This window comes from Oryctolagus cuniculus, chromosome 3, assembly GCF_964237555.1.
Source record: "Oryctolagus cuniculus chromosome 3, mOryCun1.1, whole genome shotgun sequence".
In the NCBI taxonomy this organism is placed as follows: Eukaryota; Metazoa; Chordata; class Mammalia; order Lagomorpha; family Leporidae; genus Oryctolagus; species Oryctolagus cuniculus.
This window is the reverse complement of record NC_091434.1, coordinates 131,127,292-131,136,706: the sequence shown is the minus strand read 5'-3', so window position 1 is coordinate 131,136,706 and position 9,415 is coordinate 131,127,292. Positions and strand designations below refer to the sequence as shown.

The 9,415-nt window shown below is 45.1% G+C and overlaps 1 long non-coding RNA gene across 1 annotated transcript in view; it reads right to left on the bottom strand.

Annotated features, from left to right (window-relative positions):
• LOC103348706 (uncharacterized) overlaps nucleotides 1-9,415 on the bottom strand; it is a 97,041-nt gene that overhangs the window by 64,657 nt on the left and 22,969 nt on the right. Inside the window, exons 6-7 of the long non-coding RNA XR_011387349.1 lie at nucleotides 8,864-8,923; nucleotides 2,099-2,210 (exon numbers count right to left, since the gene is read on the bottom strand). This is a non-coding gene — a long non-coding RNA (uncharacterized lncRNA). The remainder of the gene's footprint in view (nucleotides 1-2,098; nucleotides 2,211-8,863; nucleotides 8,924-9,415) is intronic.

Sequence of the window (9,415 nt, the reverse complement as noted above, 5' to 3'; positions counted from 1 at the left end):
CTGAGGAGGAAAGATGTTGTAGAGTAAATTAGCTAGAAGCCACTTTAGCATCTTCTGGCACAGATCACATGGGCTTCCACTGGATGACCAAGAATGTTGAAGTCCAATATCTAATAGCTATGGACATTACCTACGTGCTAAAGGAACTTTTCTTTCATGATGGAAGTACTGAGCAGATGGAGAGAAGAGGCTGCTTACACAAACGAATGGCCTCAAGAGGAAGAAAAATGAGAAAGACGAGAATAACAGTTGTTACTTAAAAAGTCATTTGGTAAGAAAGGAATTCAAACACATATAGCAAGAGATCATTTTTTCTGGAAATATCAAAATAATGACTGCAGTACAACCTTATCAGATTCACATGACTTCAAATAATTGTTGGAAATTGATAGAACTGATTAAGTATTGCTTTAAGATCATCAGCATGATAAATGTAATTTATTTTTTAAAGGGAACATAGAAATCTGCATGCTGGGAATAGAAAATATTTATTAGAATTTTGTTACCACAAGTAGAATACTGCATTCAGTTAAGTATGGCTCACCTATGGATTTTATATTCTGCTAAAATTATAAAGAAGTGATACTAACTTGAATTATTAGAAGTAACTTGTAAACAATTCTGCATATGATCTTTTGACATCTTGTTCAATCGTTGATCGAAGTTCTTTATCTTGGAAAAATTTATTCCAAAGATTGACATAAGAAGAACAATTAATCTTATGTAAGATCACATTTTTGTTGACTTTTATGATTTTAATTTAGTAATTTTTAAAAATTTGAGAGAAAGAGGCAGGCAATTCACTCCACAAATGCCAGCCATGACCAGGGCTGCCCACGAGTCAGGGGCTCAATCCAGGTCTGTCCTGGGAGGCAGGAACTCAACTACGTGGACCATCACTGCTACCTCCTAGGTTCTGTATTAGCAAGAAGCTGAGTCAGGAGCCAGATCCAGGAATACAAACTCAAGTAGTCCACTATGGGTCTCAGGTGTTTTAAATGGCATAAGATACCACTGGGCTAAAACACCTGCCCTGCTCCAATTTACTAATTTAAATGACTAGAGTTACCCTTCCCTGAGTTGTTTTGTATTTCAGATAAAAAACTGAGCTTACGATAATTTTTATTAAAACACAGTTTAATCTCAAAAACACATCTTTATTCTAACATTTTTGTGAGTTTCTTCTTACTGCTTATATTTTTAAAAATGTCTATTACCTTATTAAGTGAACATTATTTTTCACTGGTCTATACTTGCTCCTACCCCTAAACAACAGAAAGGATTACAGTAGGACCCATTTGCCAAGTGGCCCCAGCTTGAATCTGACCTGAATAACCAGTGCACTATGAAAGGCATGTACTGTGTTCTATAAAGGTTTTATGATAGGTTGTGAATTCAAGGAAACTTTTAAAAGTTACTTGAGGGGCCGGTGCCATGGTGTAGTGGGTAAAGCTGCCAACTGCAGTGCTGGCATCCCATGGGGGTGCCAGTTTGAGTCCCAGCTACTCACTTCTGATCCAGATCTCTGCTATGGCCTGGGAAAGCAGTAAAATATGGCCCAAGTTTTTGGGCCCCTGCACCTGCATGGGGAAACCTGGAGGAAGCTCCTGGCTCCTGGCTTCATATCAGTGAAGCTCTGGCCATTGCAGTCATTTGGGGAGTGGATCAGCAGATGGAAGTCCTCTCTCTCTCTCTCTCCTCTGTGTAACTCTTTCCAAAAATAAATAAATCTTTAAAAAGAGTTACTTGATATTTTATGCTACTGTACCAAGGACTGTATTATACTAATTATATACATAATTGGGGGAAAATTCTCCCCATCTTTTCAGGTAAATAGAAATTAGAGCAGCAGCAATTGAAGAAGTTACACAATATCTTGAAAGCAGACTCCAGTCTTCTGGAATATGAGTAGAGGCAGGTCTGATCTTTTTCCTGTATTTTTTTCTCCCTGGGAGTTAGGCTTTTGTCTGCTCTCATGAGGAAGAAAGGCTTCCTCAGCCACCCTGTCCCCTGGAGCCTTGGCAACCTGGCTCTGGTGTCAACTTTATGCTCGCCTGTTACCCTCCTTCCTATAAACCCGGGGGACATCTCTTGGCACCTTTCCACAGAAAGAGCTCCTACACCTCCTCCAGTACACTGTCGGGTAATTTCCATCAGGAATCAGCATTACAGTTGTCACATCCTGCGGGACAGCAACTGGGGCTGAGCACCTAGAAGGAGAAATGAAAGGGACAGGAGACACAAAGATGGCAGCAAGACAGGTGCCGATCAAGCTGAGACTTTATTTTTCAACCACACACTTATATATCATAGAGGCAGGGTGTCGGGTGGGGGAAGGAGGGGGAGCTTGTCTTGTAGCTGCAATGCTAGTGCAAGTAGGGGAAAGGCTACAAGGTCTTAAGGCATGAGGTCACACAAGGTTGCATTATCAGTACTATCTGGTCTGGCCTGTCTAGCCCTGTCTTTCCACTAAGAGGTCACATGCTGTTGGTCCCCGACATATCCCCCTTTCTTATCAATTAAACAGAAATGGCTACCGGTTAGGCCCAGCGTGATGAGTGAGCAGTGCCTATCTTAGGAATTGATCCAGAGCTCCAGCACCTCTTACCCGTCATTGGTTATCCTTGCCAGTCCCCAAGGACTCCTGTCTTAGGTGGATGAGGTTCTGGGAAGGTGCCCTTCATTGGCTTACTGCTCATTTTATTGATAGGCCTGGGGCCCTTCCTGAGCTCCCAACTGCGGCAGCGGCAGACCGAAGGGGAGAGTTAGTTGTTGGAGGGACCGTGACCTCATCGGCCAGACTTCACCAGCCAGAGAGAGATAACGTTTTCCATGGGATCTTCCATGGCCAGACTTTGGTAATGTATTTGAATTGGTCTGGCTGCTAAATTATCTACTTGCTGTTTGATAAAAGTCATCAGGTTATTGAAAAGACAAGGACCTACAGATAGTATAACAAGCAAACCAACAATGGAGCCTAAAAGCGGTAGCAAATAGGGAAGCAGTCCATTCCATCCCGTCCAAAAGGGATTTTCAGCCATGGCACGTCGACGACGCTCCAGATCTTCTTGAAGTGTTTTGATTTTATCGTGAACAATGCCAGATTTGTTAGTATAAAAACATTTTTCCTGTAATGCCAAGCAAATACTTCCCTGTTCGGTGGTAAGCAAGTCTAAGCCTCTATGATTTTGTAGAACCACTTCCACTAGGGAATCAGTTTGATCTTGAAGATCCTGGATGGTGGTAGACAGGGTTTGTACATCTTTAATAAGTTGCTGGGACAATTCTCTATATTTTTGGACCGCAATTCCCAGCCCTGTGGATCCTGTAACCACAGCTGTGAAAATTCCCAATGTGGCCAATAAAGGAATAAATTGAATAGCTCGCTTTTGTCTCCCTGCGATATAATCAAGCAAGAGGATAGGAACAGGGATATTTCCATCAATAATTTCTACATTGGGAAGAAGCATAGCATGCATGCAACTACCGGTCCAATTTGTTGGTAAAATGGTATAAGCTAAATTATTCCTACATACAAAAACAGTGGGGTGCTTTACAAAATTGTTTAAATTTAGTACTGACATAAGCAGGACCATTATCTATTTTAATTTTAACAGGTTTTCCCAATACAGAAAAGGCTGTGATAAGATGCGAGATAACGGCCGGCGCCGTGGCTCAATAGGCTAATCCTCCGCCTAGCGGCGCCGGCACACCGGGTTCTAGTCCCGGTCAGGGCGCCGGATTCTGTCCCGGTTGCCCCTCTTCCAGGCCAGCTCTCTGCTATGGCCAGGGAGTGCAGTGGAGGATGGCCCAGGTGCTTGGGCCCTGCACCCCATGGGAGACCAGGAAAAGCACCTGGATCCTGGCTCCTGCCATCGGATCAGCACGGTGCGCCGGCTGCAGCGGCGGCCATTGGAGGGTGAACCAACGGCAAAAGGAAGACCTTTCTCTCTGTCTCTCTCTCTCTCACTGTCCACTCTGCCTGTCAAAAATTAAAAAAAAAAAAAAAGATGCGAGATAACATCTTTAGCAGCTTCTCCTGTGTGGGGGGAGGCAAAGACAAAGCCACTACAGGTGTCTTTAGAGACATGGAGATACTTTAGTTTGCCAAATTTTGGGAAGTGTGTGACATCCATTTGCCACAGTTGATTAGGGAGAAGACCACATGGATTGACTCCCAAATGCGGTACAGGTTGGCTTGTAACGCATGAGGGACATTTTTTGACTATTTCACGAGCCTGTTCTTGTGAAATTTTACAAAACAAATGGACAGATTGAGCATTTAAGTGATGCAACCTATGCAAGTTTTGAGCTTTCTGCACTGATCCCACAGTTGTGGGGAAGGTAAGCCTTGTAGCAGCATCTGCCTGGGCATTACCTTCTGAGAGTGATCCTGGTAGGCTTGTGTGTGACCTAATATGTCCCAAATAGAAGGGCTGTTAACTTTCTCATATTAGCTTTCGAATTCATATAAACAAGGGCATAGCATTGGAAGTTTTTTAAGGAAAGGAGAAGTTTCAAGCAATGGAATGGAGTGAGCTACATATACACTATCAGTATAAATATTTACAGCCTGACTGGAAAACTGTGTAAAGACTTGAAGTATGGCATACAGCTAAACCAACTAGGCTGACTGATAAGATGCTTTAAAAACATGGGAACGGTTATCTGCCACGAAGGCAGCCATTCCATTGGAGAACCCATTTGTAAACACCATAACAGCCTTTGGAATTGGGTTATTTTTTGTATTTTTGGGGAAAACAAAGGAATAGGATTGGGCAAACTGTAACACGGGGTCATCAGGGAGGTGATTGTCAATGACTCCCATAAATCCTGACATGGCTCTTCCCCAGTCATCAGAAGTTTGAAGAAGGAACTGAGTCTGCTCTTGGGTATATGGCACTACTATAACATTGGGGTCTTTTCCGAAATATTGGCGGGAAAGGAAGCGAGCCTTGATGATTATTGAAGCAACCTGAGCAAATATACTGTAATTACCTTAGATGAGGAAATGGGGAGATGAACCCAGAAAAGAGGTTGACCCTTTTTATTGGACATGAGGGGTTTTTGCCAAAAAACTCCAGTGGGCATATGTGGTGTGGCTAAAACTACAAAAAGCAGTATAAGAAATCTGTGAAACAAACTGTTGGCTGATGGCTTGCGCTACTTGGTTTAATGCGTCTCCTGCAGCAGGGGTGAGCTCGTGGTGGGAAGAGGGATCTGGGTCTCCTCACAGAATGTCATTGAGGGGTAAAAGGACAGATATTTTTACATAGGGCCTGAGCCATTGAATATCTCCTAGAAGTTTTTGGAAATCATTAAGGGTATGGAGGCAATCCAAGCGGAACTGGATGCGGGGCACAAAAACCAATTCCTGTTGTAATTTTAAACCTAAATAGGTAAAGGGGTTTTGTAACTGGACCTTATCAGGAGCAAGGGCAACAAAGGCTTTAGAAAGTGCTGTAAAGCAATCTTGTAGGTCTGACTTGTTCTGAGCCGCCAGTAAAATGTCATCCATATAATGCAGAATATAAATGTGAGGCCAGCATAAATGAACTGAGTCCACTGCCTATGCTACAAACTTTTGACAAAGGGTGGGGCTATTGGCCATTCCCTGGGGCAAGATTTCCAATGAAATCTTTGTATCTGTCCCTGGAAATTAACACGGGGGAGGCTAAAGGCAAAATAAGGACGATCATCAGGGTGTAGAGGAATAGTGAAAAAGCAGTCTTTGAGAGCTATAATTATTTTGTAATAACCATTTGGGATGGCCACGGGGGTTGGGATGCCAGGTTGGAGGGCTCCCGTGGGTGCCATGACCTTATTAATGCTGCGTAAATCCTATAAAAGGCACAATTTACCAGATTTTTTCTTTATGACAAAAATGGGTGTATTCCAGGGAGAATTGGAAGGCTCTAGGTGTCCAGCCACGAGCTGCTCCTGTACAAGCGCTGTAGCGGCATTTAGCTTTTCTTGAGTAAGCAGCCACTGATCCACCCAAACAGGAGTTTGAGTATTCGATGTGATTTTATCTGCATGGGGTACAGGAAGGCCAGTGGCCATTACTAAAAATCCGAATATTTGAGCCCATGTCTATTTGTTTTAGAGGGGGCTGTAATAGGTTGAGTTATGCCCTGTCTCATTTTTCCAAGTCCTGTGCCAGGCACATAATCCATGCGCAGCATTTGTTGTGTGACCACAGCATTAGGGCTGCACAGGATAACTTCCATTTGGGAGAGAATGTCATGTCCCCACAGGTTAACAGGGAGGCCTGGTAATACAAAAGGAGTCACAGTGCCCTGATTGCCTTCCTTATCTTTCCAGTGTAATACCCTTGAGCTGATTTGGGGGTTATTGGACTGGCCTATACCTCGCAAATAGGTGAGAGATGCGGTCAGCAGCCAATGGGCGGGCCAGTGATCTTGAGATATGACTGTGGCATCTGCCTCTGCATCCAAAATGCCCTTGAAATCCTTTCCTTCAATAGTAAGGGTTAACACAGGCTTATTTTTTGTAATTGGCTGGACCCAATAAGCATCTGAGGAGCCCAAAGGGGTAATGCCTCGGGGCCTGGAAGAAATTGAGGATGTACTTCCAGTAATTAAAGGCAGAAGAACCAGTTGTGCTAGACGGGTGCCCTGTGGAACGGCAGCTACTCCACTGATAGCGGCTGCTATTAATTATATTAATGTAATTAATAATAATAGTTACAATTAATAATTAATTATATTAATACCGGGAAAAACTTGAATGCCTTTAAGGGTGGCTGACCCTCGGCCAAGAAGAAAAGCACAGGTACCCGAAGGCAAGGGGCCCGCACCCCTGTAGGGAATCTAATATTGTATCGGAGGCGGCACAGAGGTCCAGTCCTGTGCTACCTGGGGTTGCTCATTGTAGGGAAGCAATTGTTGAGGTAGTTGCTGAGCCTGAGGCTGGGAGGGGACAAACTGTACTGCCCCAGGGTTTGTCCTTTGAGAAACCGGGGGCCAGGGGCTGGCCCTTCTTGGAGTTTTCCCAGGGGCTGGCCCTTCTTTGAGTTTTCCCAGCAGGCGAGGAGGGAGGGGCTGGCCTGAAGAATTAGTCTTTGACCTACATTCATTTGCCCAGTGATAACCCCTATGACATTGGAGACATGGGGTGGAGGGGAGTGGCCTGCCTGGGAGAGTTGGAGCCAGGCCTTGGGCCATGGGCCTGTTTGTAAAGGCGGTTGGACATTCACAGGCAAAATGTCCAGGCTGTTTACAGGCGTAGCAAGTGGAGGTCCCCTTGGAGGGATTTTGGGTCAATTTGAGTGTGGCCCCAATTGCCAAGCCCATGGCATGGGCCGATCCCACACCAGCGCAGAGCCTTACATATTCTGAAAGATCACCCTTATGTTTATGAGGCTAAAGAATACCTTTACAAGCTGGGTTGGCATTTTCAAAGGCGAGGTGCGTAACAAATGCACTTCCATTTTCTCCTGGGCTAACTAGTCTCTCAGCTGCAACATTAAGGCGCGAGACAAAATCACTATAAGGCTGGTCGGGCCCGTGCTGAATCTTAGCCAAAGAGGTAGTGACTGCTCCCCTTTGAGGAAGCTTTCTCCAAGCCCCTAGTCTGGCAGTTTTAATTTGCGCTAGAAGTCCATCGGGGAACTGGGCCTGCGAATTGTTAGAATTATACAGGGCATCTCCCAAAAGTTTTTTGAGGGTCCAATTTTTAGATGAAGTTTTAGCAAATTTGAACATAATCAGCTCTCCACAGGACATAGTCACCTCTGCTGAGAGCAGCTCTGGTGAGGAAGTCCCAATCATTAGGTGTAAGCCACCGGGCACTCTGACTTTCCAATAAGGCCTGAGTATATGGGGCAGTGGGACCATACTGGGTGCAAGCAGTTTTAAGTTTTTCAATAAATCTGAGACTAAGTTTTTTATAGGGTGGCAGCTGTCCATTGTCAGGTCCCTGATTGGGGACCTGGTCTTCCTCCTCCGACCCAGGTTCCTCACTATCTTCCCCATAGTGGTGGGACAAATTCTCAGACTCTTTTTCCCCATCAGCGGCAGGCCCAGAGTGACTTTCGGCTTGTCTCCTGGTTACAGGGAAAGCTAGAAGGGGTTGGGTTTTGGACCTAACTTTACCTTGTTTAGGTTTTGTAAGGGGCTGCTCTAAGGCAAGGTGGTGGAGCTCCACATTGAGGTATTTTATTTCCTTAAGGAGATGGATGTGCTCTCGTCTGTGTTGAAGTGACTGTCGCAAGGCCGACAAGTCAGGCACAGGAGGGTTAAGGTCATAGAGAGCAGGGGCACAAATGGGAAGGTGCAGGTACGGCAGGGGATTTTTAACATTTTGGGGCCAATTGGAATTATGATCGTGCACGACCTCTTCCCCTAGAACAGCTTCCTCGTCTGGGTCTGATTTGTCTCAGATTGCAGGATATAACTGGCTTGTCCCATTGGGAGGGGCCGAAATCGGCTCCTTGATTTCATCTTTGGGGTTATCATCAGTGGAGGGTATATCCAGAATGACAGATGGGCATTTAGATGCAGGTTGGGAGGATTGCTGTAGTGTCTCCTCACCACCCCTTATCTAGGTGACGGGTTTTTAGAATGTCATTAATCAGGTTCCAATATGAAAAAATCATAATAGGCACTTTTGCAGGGCCAAAGGTTTCATGAAAATCCTTTAAACAACTTCCAAGTCTTTCCCACTTGATCTTGTCAATTGTTCCTTCCTTGGGGAACCAGGGACACAATCTTTCTACATACTCAAAAAATGCCTTTAGATCCTTATTTTTAACCGAACTCCTTGTGTCTTGAGGGCCTCCCTCAGACCCTAAATGAACATTTCCCGTGACGATAATGCCTGCCCCATAGCCGTCACTTACCTTGTGCCGTCTTCACTCCACAGCGTTGACCGATGCTAATGATCTTGGGTGGGCAGTTTTCTGATTGAGAGGCAAAAAGAACCTGGTGGAAGGAGCTTGATAATAATCAGGTGGGCTTTAAAGCCTTGTAAATTATGAGGCCCAGACCTATATCTCTTCACATAGGGTACATCCTAAGGGAGGTGTGAATCTCCTTGGGGAAGGCACCATGTTGACTTTCATTACCTAGCTGGCCTGGGAGGAGAGTTGGCCAGGTAAAGGCAGATGGCATCTCTAACAGGAAATTTACAGTTCTGCCTGCAGTGTTGCTGACCCTGGTTGGCTGTCCCCTCAGCTGCGGTGGTCACTTTGGAAGCTGGGCTGAGTGAAGGGCTTTTTAGCTTAGAGTCAATAAGATCTGTGGCCCTGACCTGGGCATCCTTCGACTCCAGGGCAGGTCCATTTCCAGTGATCCAACTCTTGGCAGAGCTACCAGGGCTCTTCACAAGCTGACCTCTGCTGAAGCCCAGGCTTTCCACATTGAAAGCTACTGCAGTAGACTGGCCTGTTGGG